The sequence below is a fragment of the Petaurus breviceps genome, unplaced genomic scaffold, assembly GCF_028583685.1.
Source record: "Petaurus breviceps papuanus isolate PSGF00001 unplaced genomic scaffold, PetGlider_PUasm1.0 90849, whole genome shotgun sequence".
Taxonomy (NCBI): Eukaryota; Metazoa; Chordata; class Mammalia; order Diprotodontia; family Petauridae; genus Petaurus; species Petaurus breviceps.
This window is the reverse complement of record NW_027187361.1, coordinates 12,036,536-12,046,880: the sequence shown is the minus strand read 5'-3', so window position 1 is coordinate 12,046,880 and position 10,345 is coordinate 12,036,536.

Genomic DNA, 10,345 nt, shown 5'->3' with positions numbered 1-10,345 from the left:
TTGAAGATACATAATAGTTTAATTACAGAAAATAAAAAACGTTTAATATTATCTTACCATTGTTCCTTAGCATATGTGTCAGATCAGTAAATCTTAAGATTCTATTGTTAGAAAGTTTGATTTTTAAAATTGCCATTATCTCCTTCTTTTACAGAAACATAAGTCTTTAATTGCAGCAAGTAAAGACAAAAGCCTTTTAATAATATGTCTCCACTATCACCACTATATGTGTATGTAAGTGTGAACATCAATTTGAAATTGATTTTAAAATTTTAAATTAAGCTCAAATAAATGTAATTTCATAAATTAAAGCTAGTTTTTGTTTGAGAAATTATTAACAATATTTACTTATATTTTAGGACAAAAATTTTTTTTATGATGGATAAGTGGATAAAGGTGCAAGAGAGAAAAATACTGAGGACAATGTGGCAGAATCTTTGCTACTAGGTTGCAGTACACCTAAATTGACAAGAAAAAGAAAATATGTCGAACTATTTTTGCAATATAGACTTGCTTCTAATAGTGATAATGGCATAGAAAAACCTCTTTGCTTAATTTGTAATGAAGTTTTGGCTACAGAGATCATGAAACCAGACAAACTAAAAGACATCTTAACACCAAGCAGTGTTCTGCAATAAACTTAAGGAATATTTTGATCAACTTTTGAAATCTTCAAATAAAGAAAAACAATGTTTTGAGAAATTTGTTACTGTCAATGACAAGTATTTACTTGCATCTTATGAAATTTATTTATTTGCAAAAACTAAAAAGTCGTGACAGGAGATCTCATGTTACCTGCTGCTACTAAAATGTCAAAAATAGTTCATGAGAAAAAGCATGAGGATGAAATTTGTAAAATTCGTTTCCAAAAGAATTTCTGAAATTAGTAATGACCAATTCCAGCAGCTTATTGTTAGGCTTAAGTCTTAAGCCCAAGTTTGCTATTCAATTAGATAAAACAACCAATATTTATAACATGGCACAGTTGTTACTTTATGAAAGATATGTTTATGAAGGAAGCATACATAAGGAATTATTGTTTTCTTGCCCTTGGGAAGGCCATACAAAAGGATAATCACAGATGAAGGTTTATAGTGGAAAAATTGCATTGGAGTCTGGACTGATGGTGCTGGAGTAACGATGGGCAAAAATGTTGGATTTCTTGTAAAAGTCAAAGCTGGTGGCAATGAACATATCACTTTGACTCAATGCATAATCCATCAGGAGGTACTCGTAGCCAAAAAAAAAATCATCCGTGTTAGATGTTGCTTCATGATACTATCAAAATCATTAACTTCATTAAAAGCCATGCAACTAATAGCCATTTCTCTTCAAACCTTTGAAAAGACTTGGACTCAGATCACAAAAGTTTATCCCTACATGTGGAAGTAAGGTTGCCCTCCAAAGGGTGAAGTTTCAACAGCTTATTGAAATTGAAAGATGAAGTTGTTATATTTTTGATTGAGCAGAAATTCAATTTTGTTCATATTTTTCACAACGACTTACGGCTTTCAAAACTCTATTTGTTAGATATTTTTTTTAAATCAATGATTTAAACATGTTGCTTCAAAGAAAAAATTGTAACATTTATGTTAAAAGATAAACTTGAAAGTTTTACTAAAAAATTTAGCATATGGGAAAATAGGGTTAAAAATGTTTCTTTGGAAATGTTTACAGCTACTGATGATCTTATAATTGAAAATAAACTTCCCAATGATTTAATTGTAAGAGTTATCATTGATCATCTGAAATGCCTGTAGACACAGTTTCTGAAATACTTCCCTTCAAACTTTGATTCTAAAAAATTAAGTTGGTGGGGCAGCTAGGTGGTGCAGTGAATAAAGCACAGGCCTTGGAGTCAGGAGGACCTGAGTTCAAATGCGTACTCAGACACTTGACATACTTACTAGCTGTGTACCCTTGGGCAAGTCACTTAATCCCAATTGCCTGACCCTCCCCCCTCAAAAAATAGAAAAAAGAAAAAAAAACTAAGTTGTTTTCATCAACTATACTTAATTGAAATAAAAACCATCAGTCACCTGCTATTAAAAGTTCAAGAAGAATTTGTTAACAAATCAAGTGACAGAGGTTTAAAACTTGAGTTTCCTAAAATATTGTGAAATGAATTTTTTGCTTGGGATTAGGACAGAATTTCCAACAATTTCTGAATGGCCCTAAACATACTTCTGCCATTTTGCTCTACGTATTTATGTGAAGCAACATTGCCAATTAAAATGAAAATATGAATCAGCTCTGAAAAACGTTGAAGATGTTCTGCATCTTGTAGTGTCAAATATTCTGCCAAGATTTAATTCTCTATGTAAAAATAAATAAGGACATCCATCTCATTAGTATGCAAATTTGCTTTCATCTTTAATAAATGATAAAATTGTATGTATACAAAAGATTTGTTTTAAGATAAATTTCTTTATGATATGTTATCAGTAAATGTTTGATTTGTTTACTTATTTTATATATTGTGTGCCCTGGATCAAGTAAAAAAGGGTTTTGAGTGGAAAAAGTTTAAGCAGCCGACATTGGACCTGAAGTCAGAAAGACTTGAATTCAAATTGTTCTTTGGATGCTGGGTGATCCTAAGCAAGTCACTTCACCTTTATCTGTCTTAGTTTCCTCAACTGTAAAATGGGGTTAAAAAGATCCTATCTTACAGGATCATTTTGAGGATCAAGTGAGTTAATATTTATAAAGCTTTTAGCATAGTGCTAGACATACAGTAAATGCTTCATAAATGTTTGATCCTTCCTTTCTTTATCACATGGGAGAGTAATCATACTTTTGAAGAACAGTCCATTTTTTCCCCAATTGTAGTCTTGATTATAACATAAATTTTCAGCGGGATTAAACTGGGAGACTTCCAAAATGAAAGAAGCATTTATATGTCAATCTCTTAGATAAATTCCTTAACTTTTCTTGACTTGTGGCACACTGTACAGTCATGCTGCAGGCTTTCACTTCCATTTGGTAATTTCTGTCATTTTGGAACAATTTTGCCTCTCAATATACTAATATATTTTACAACATTTAGTGTTCCCTCTTTGGAAATAAGTATTCTTGGCACATTGGAAGGAACAAATCTACTTTTTTTAAGGGGGGGGGGCCTGGAATGAGGGGTAGATGTGTTACATTTTGATGAAGGGATCCAAATCTTTCATTCTTGCTTTCCTTCTGCCAATGGAATAGCTTTGGATCCAAAAATAAGCAGTCATTTTACTTCTTTCTATACTTTTAACTGGTCTTCGTGCTGTTACTTCAAGAAGCCTTTGCTTCCCTACTGAGGCAGTTGTAACACCCTCTCCAGCTCACAACTCTATCCAATGTCTTTGCTTGTTTTCTGAGGATTAATTAATTAATTAATTAGTTTTGCCACAATAATGTCAGTTTTGGGTGTTTTTAATTTTTGCCTGTAGGCATCTCAGTGTGACTGATCCTTTTTTGTGATCCTTGAAATGCTTGACTTACCCAGGAAAGCAGCTGCTTCAATAACACTTAATTTTTGTGTTGTTCCTTAGAATAATACCCATTCTTTATGCATGTAGCACCAACACAATATTCACAGCACCAACTGTGACTATAAATATTATGCCAGCATTGTTCTCAATCACAAAAAAACAGACTCTCCATATAAAAGACAGAAGTAAAACATTTATTCAGATACCAGAAAACCAAATCTGAATACCAGAAAGTCAAATCCATCATAGTATAAAAGAAATTAATATGGCATAGCACAGCAGGAAGCCACACCATCCTTTAGCCTTCCCACAAACACTCACAAGCCTATCTATCACAGCAGGTGGCAAACAAACATTCAGGAGCCAGCTGTCTCCTTGGGTGCATCCTCTCCTCCCTCTGTCTCTAACTGCAGTGACTCCCAGATTCCTGTGGGATCTGCTCTACCCTTCAGCAAACTCCTCCCACCACAGATTCCATTTTATTACATTCAGCCTATCAGGGGGCAGGGAAGATCTTCAAAGCGGGGAATGTCTTCAAATTCCCTTAGGCTTACTAAGGGGCAGTGAAGATCTTCAAATTACTGTTATCATTACAATGCAATATGAATGCAACCAAGTGAGCACATGGCCCTGGAGTCAGGAGGACCTAAGTTCAAATCCAACTTCAAACACTTGACACTTATTGACTGTGTGACCCTGGGCTAATAGCTTAACTCCTGTTACCTCACCAGAACAGGGAAAAAAAAACAATGTAAAATACTTGAAGGCAGAGATGAAGACCACATATGGGATGGTAACTGAGTGAATAAAAAAGGGTTGTATTTGTAAAATTATGGAGAAGGCATTAGAAAGACTTAAAGATGGATTGAGAGGAAATAAATGAAATATTCCAAGGTTGAAAACTCCTAGCAATGGAAGGATGCTAGAACAATTTAACATTACACAAACCTAAATTGACTACCTTGAGCAGAACACTAAGCTAGTCAGGGAGATAAAAACCTATTCTCTGACCTCATGGAGGGCCACAAAACAGGCCTCTAATAGGGCCACAGAAACCAAACACTATTATCTATAACTATTGACAGTCATGAAAAAATTGGAAGGGTATTTATTTTTGAGGAAGATGATGTTTTGAGCTTGGGTACAAGTTAAGTTCTAAGGTACCAATGGCAGTGTTCTAAAGAGATCTATAAAAACAGGATTGGAAAGAATGCTAGAGATCAGAGCACCAGGTATAGAAATGAGTCATTTATTTGCAGGTAATAAATGGTGCACATTGAATGGATGAGTTTTCAGTGACAGGGATGGAGAAGGCTTCTTTAATTTCCGTAGGACTTCTTCATGGGAAGAGAACGTTTGCTGGAAAGTGCTAATCCTAGGGGTGGCTGGGTGGCACAGTGAATAGAGTGTAATGGTAATGAAATTTGAAGATCCCTTCGTATTGCTAAGCTGACAGGTACTTAGCACCTAGTTTCAAATTAAGCCTCTGGTAAAGAAACAGAAGGTATGAACCCCTGTTACTCACATAACAGGAAAGTGCTGAACATGGCTGAACAATACTGTGTATAAAGAAAAACCCCACCCGAGAAAGGCAGAACTTCTTGGGATGAGCATCTGAAGGCTGGGCTGCTGCTGCTGGACTGGAACTTCCATGGAGAAAGTGATTTTGACTTTGAAAATAGGAGGAAGTGATTTTAATTTTGAGAATGGAGCTGCTGAGGACTTTTGAGGGCCAGCTGGAGCTGCCAGAGGAAGTATGGCAGTGGTATTGGTACTTTGTCTGACTGTGGCTCTGTTAAGTTTTCTCTTCCCAGGAATAGAAGCTGTGAAGGACTTGAGGTGGACGGGACACTGTGAGTTCCAGTGTGGAGCAGGAACTTCACAGAGAGCTGGACAAGGAGCTGGGAGCTGTCTGCCTTTGAACTCAGGTGGCAGTTGGTTAGATTTGGGCAGGAGCTGGGATCATGGAAGAGGAGCCATGGAAGCTGAAAGCCTGCCCAAGTGAAGATGAAAACACCTCTCCCTGGTTACTGAGTAGTGACTGAAATTGTAGTGTACTAGTGACTTAGGGGTGGATGGCTTGTGTATTTCCTACTTCCCCTTAAGAGGGTACTGAGTAGTGACTGATGACTGAATAATGACTGATGATCGAATAGTGACTGATGACTGAATAGTGATTGATTTATAACTTAGTGTGCCCCATGGGTGCAAGACTTTGATTTTTTTGTACTTTATGATTGAATGATTGAGTTGCTAAGTGACTGATTGACTAAATGATTGTACTTTGTTCAAAACTATGTGACCACTTTGGTGAAAACTATGTAGCCATTTTAGTGATAAGTTGTTGTGAATGCTATATTTTGATTTTCTGTGATAAATTGTAACATTCTGAATGCTGTACCTTGATTTTCTGTGAATGTTTTGCTCTTATTTGTTATTGAATAAATAGAGTGATCACTGTACTGTGTAGTTAGAACCTTGAAAGCTGTTTACAGTAGCAGTCCTCTGGAAAGCTGCTCGTGCTTGGCTTTACATGGAGTCAGGAGGACCTGAGCTCAAATCCGGCCTCAGACACTTACCACTTACTAGCCGTGTGACCTTGGGCAAGTCACTTAACCCCAATTTCCCTGCCTTCCCCCCCCCAAAGAAAAAAAAAGAAAATGGTAATCCTCTTTGAAGAGTGATTGCACCTGAGCTAGGAAAAGATGGCTACTTCATGGTTTCTCACTAGATATAACTACAAAAAGAAAACTGTATGAACTCTCCATGTACTTGATCACTTATGTATAGATACTACTATCCTTTTCTCACAGATGAGGTGTACAAGTAGAGAAGACTTGATTGGCAGATTCAAGAACTGCAACTGTATGTCCAATACATACCCAAATTTCTACTTTTTAGTTCTTTGATTTTTCTATTTTCTTCCTCTGTAATAATGTATACTATAGCAACAGACACTATCTAGTAAGTCCTTACCTTGTTAAAAGAATTTAGAGCTAGAATTAGGATTGTATTAGAGCTGTCTGATCAATGCTCAATTCTCATTTAAGCTACTCAAAATAAATCTAACCCCCTTTCCATATAACTGACTTTCAAATACTTGAGCTATTATAACATTATCCCCACCTCATGTCATCTTATTTCTAGACTAATTATGCTTAGTTCTTTCAACTATGTACTGTGTTATGTGGTTTTCCTATTTTTCACTATTCTTTTTGCCCTCCTGTAATAACTTCTGGTTTGCTAATGGACCTCATATGAGGTAATGCCCATAAAGGAACTTCAGGTCTGACTATTTGAGTTCATGCAATGATTATGTCTCTTGCTCTGAAAATCTACTTCTGTTAAAGCAAATTAATTGCATTAACTTGTTTCACAAACACCACAATTGTTGTCTTGTCACTGTGGACAAGAGCCAGTAGTCAACTCAGATTCTCTAGCTATTATTTTTTTCCAGATGGCAGACTGGCAATACAGGTCTCCCCATCTTGTAGTTGTTCATTTTGAATCTATATACAACATGTTACATTTATTCATAACAAATATCATCTTGTTACCAGAGAATCTCTTTCAGAGGTAGAGAAACCTGTGCTCAAGGCCACATGTAGTCTTCTTGGTCCTCAAGTGTGGCCCTTTGACTGAATTCAAACTTCACAGAAAAAATCTCCTTAATTAAAGGATTTGTTGTGCAAAGTTTGAATTCAATTAAAGGGCTACACTTGAGGACATTGAGGGCCATGTGTGAACTTGAGGCCATAGGTTCCACACCCCAGTTGAAATCTTCATTTTGTCACCCAACTTATTAGGTATCTCCTTCCAGAATTGTGTTACCTGTGAACTGATAAATGTTTTCTCTAGGTCTTTACCCAAGCTGTTTATTAAAATATTGAATATTAAAAGAGTAAAAAAGATCAATGATTTTTAAAAAATATTTGCAGAAGAAAAAGTAGGTCAGAAAGGGACAGACAAGTTTGACAGTTCTTAGTTAAATTCAATATAAACTTATTTTTAAAACAAACTATATTAAAAGTTTAGTTTCATATATAATTTCTTTTTCTCTTCATTCTGTTTTGAAATGACCACATTTGTTGATGTAAAGTTTACAATAAAAAGAAAATTAAAGAAATGGTGAATAATACAGGGCTATATTCTGAGACTGTTATTAAGCAAGAAGTTCCATGAAGAACTTTTCTGCTTTATCATTTGGGGAATGGCTAAACAAATTGTGGTTTATGAAAGCAACGTAATTAGTGCTTCATAAAACATGGTAATTCTGATGAATTTAGAGAAACCTAGGAAGATGTAGAAAACTGATATAAATGTAGAAAACTGAAGTAAGCAGAATCAGAAGGAGAATTTACATGATAAGCACAATTATAGAAAGGAAAATAGCTTTGAGAGACCACAGAATTCAGTCAGTACAGTGCAATTCATGACTTCAGAAGACGTAATGAAACACACTTCTCAGTTCTTGGCTGCAAGGGGAGACCAGAGAGGCAAGTTGGCTTGAAGAGCACAACCGATGTGTACCTGCAAAGTGTGTGAATTAAATTTTTGCAAATTCAAAAAGTGTCCAGGCTTTCTAGGGGGATTAATCTCAGGCCAGGTGGTATAGTAGAAAGAATATGGGATTTGGAGTAAAGAAGACCCGAGTTCAAATTTCGGGTCCTATATTTATTAGCTGTGTGATTGCGGGCAAATCACTTAACCTCTGACTGAATCTCCTCATCTATAAAATGAGGATAATAATCACACCTACCATCTGGTGTTATTAAGAGGATAAAATGAGATAATATATAAAGCACTTTGCAAATCTTAAAGCACTATATCAATGTCAGTTAATATAATTAAAGGGATCCTGTTTGTGAATCTTTTGAAAAGCAAAGAACCCATCTGTTTCACAGATAATACGCAGGAGGCATTGGAGTTCTCCGTCTCTAGCCTCTAACAGGCTCACTCGATCTGATCAGGACAGGCAGACAGCTTTGGAGGGATTAATAATCAGCTTTCTTCTAGTCTAGCCTTATAAAATGGTTGCTGGGAGGACCAGATCCTACAAAATTCCTCAATCACCCTTCTTGAAGGGACCAAAGAGAAGGTGGGGCAACTACCCCTGTCTCAATGGCGTCACTTGAGACGGGCACACTTGTGCACTCCCTTAAATTCCTTCAAGCCTCAGTGGAGGGAAACACAGATTCCCTTATGGGTTCTCTGTGGTTTTTCCCTCCTCACTGACCAGTGCCCACCTGCTTTATAGGGCAACAGACAAAGAAGAAATCTTGCCAACATTAAGCTCACAGATTAACTTTAGCAATGTTGTCATTCTGTGCAAGTGTAGAATTTATTACATCATGTCATCCCTTATCTCACGGTGCAGACTCAGTAGGACTGTCCATCATAAGATTCTGGGAACTATTATCTAGAATCCTTGAGGCTATTCTGGGAGTTATTATCAAACACCTAGAAACTAGACATTCCCATGACCATGGATCCTGAGAAACTAAGAAGGATGACAAAATCCTCCTTACATACACCCTTCCCCTTTTTTAAGGAATCTGGTGTGGTTTGTCCTAATGACTCTTGTTGGCTGCTGCCACTTGTCCAGCAATTTTGTCCAGGTCTCTGTCCCTGAGGTGTCAGCTTCCCGTCCCCATCCTGGTCCTTCTCCACCAGCTTGAGGCCTTCCAAGACTTGCAAGACACTTCAGGCCACACTCTTGGAGCCTCTGCTGAAGTGACTGGTATTACCCCAATGTTCTGGCCCCTGCTTTAGATCTTGGTAATGGATCCCACCCCAGTACCTCCTCTGAGGTATAGGTGCCCTGCCGTGGAGGCAGCTTCCCTCTAGAACAAGTTCTTGTCGTAGGGCGCCAGTTCCTTATGTTTAGCCAACTTGACCATGTCCACCCATTCAGGGAATTTCAGTGTTTTACCATGACTCCAGGCATCGTGCAGGTTCTGTACAGGGAAAAGGGAGAAACAGGGCTTCCTAACCACATAAGAGGGGAATCCCCCTTTTTTATAAATATGAACAACCACATTCAATTGCATTTGAACACTTTTCAAAGTTAGATTAGTGATGTCTTTGATTTTCTTAAAGCAAGTCATACATAGATCCAAAAAATTTGAGGGTGAAAGTGAAATACTTATAAGTGTCCTAGTTTTATTTTCAAAAAAATATTGGGGTGGCTAGGTGGCACAATGAATAGAGCACCAGGCCTGGAGTCAGGAGGACCTGAGTTCAAATCTGGCCTCTGACACAACACAAAAACTAACCGTGTGACCTTGGGCAAGTCACTTAACCCCAATTGCCTTCCTTCCCCCCTCCAAAAGGCAAAAAAAAAAAAAATAGCTAACATTAAAAAATTTTTTTTCAAGGAAGAAAAATTGAACAGATACCAGGGAAGATTTTTAAACCATAAAACTACTGGCAAAGAGTAGGTTAAAAAATTAGGCCAGCAGTCAGGCAATCAAGCACCAAGATGCTGGCAAAGAACCATTTTTCCCTAATAAACTTATCTGCACAAAGCCACCTATACTGAGTCTTTAATGAAGTACTATCATTACCTGGATTTATTTTCTTTTCATATGTTTATTAACCCTATAATCTGAGGAGTTTAAAGTCTTTTGCAGATAGTGGCTTTTGCTTCCCTATGCCTTTGAGTTTAGTAGGTTTAAATGTTACTGTGGTCATTGTAGAAACGGGAAAATTAAGAGCTGTAGTTAAAAAAAAAAATGTCTAACGGAATTAGTAATGGAGACTATAAAGATTGGGCTCCCATTTAGACTGATTGCTCTCCAGAGAAACTTTAAAAGGAAAGAGATGGGAAATTTGTGTAGGACTGAAGTTCACAGTTTTAAAAAAATCAGTTCTCC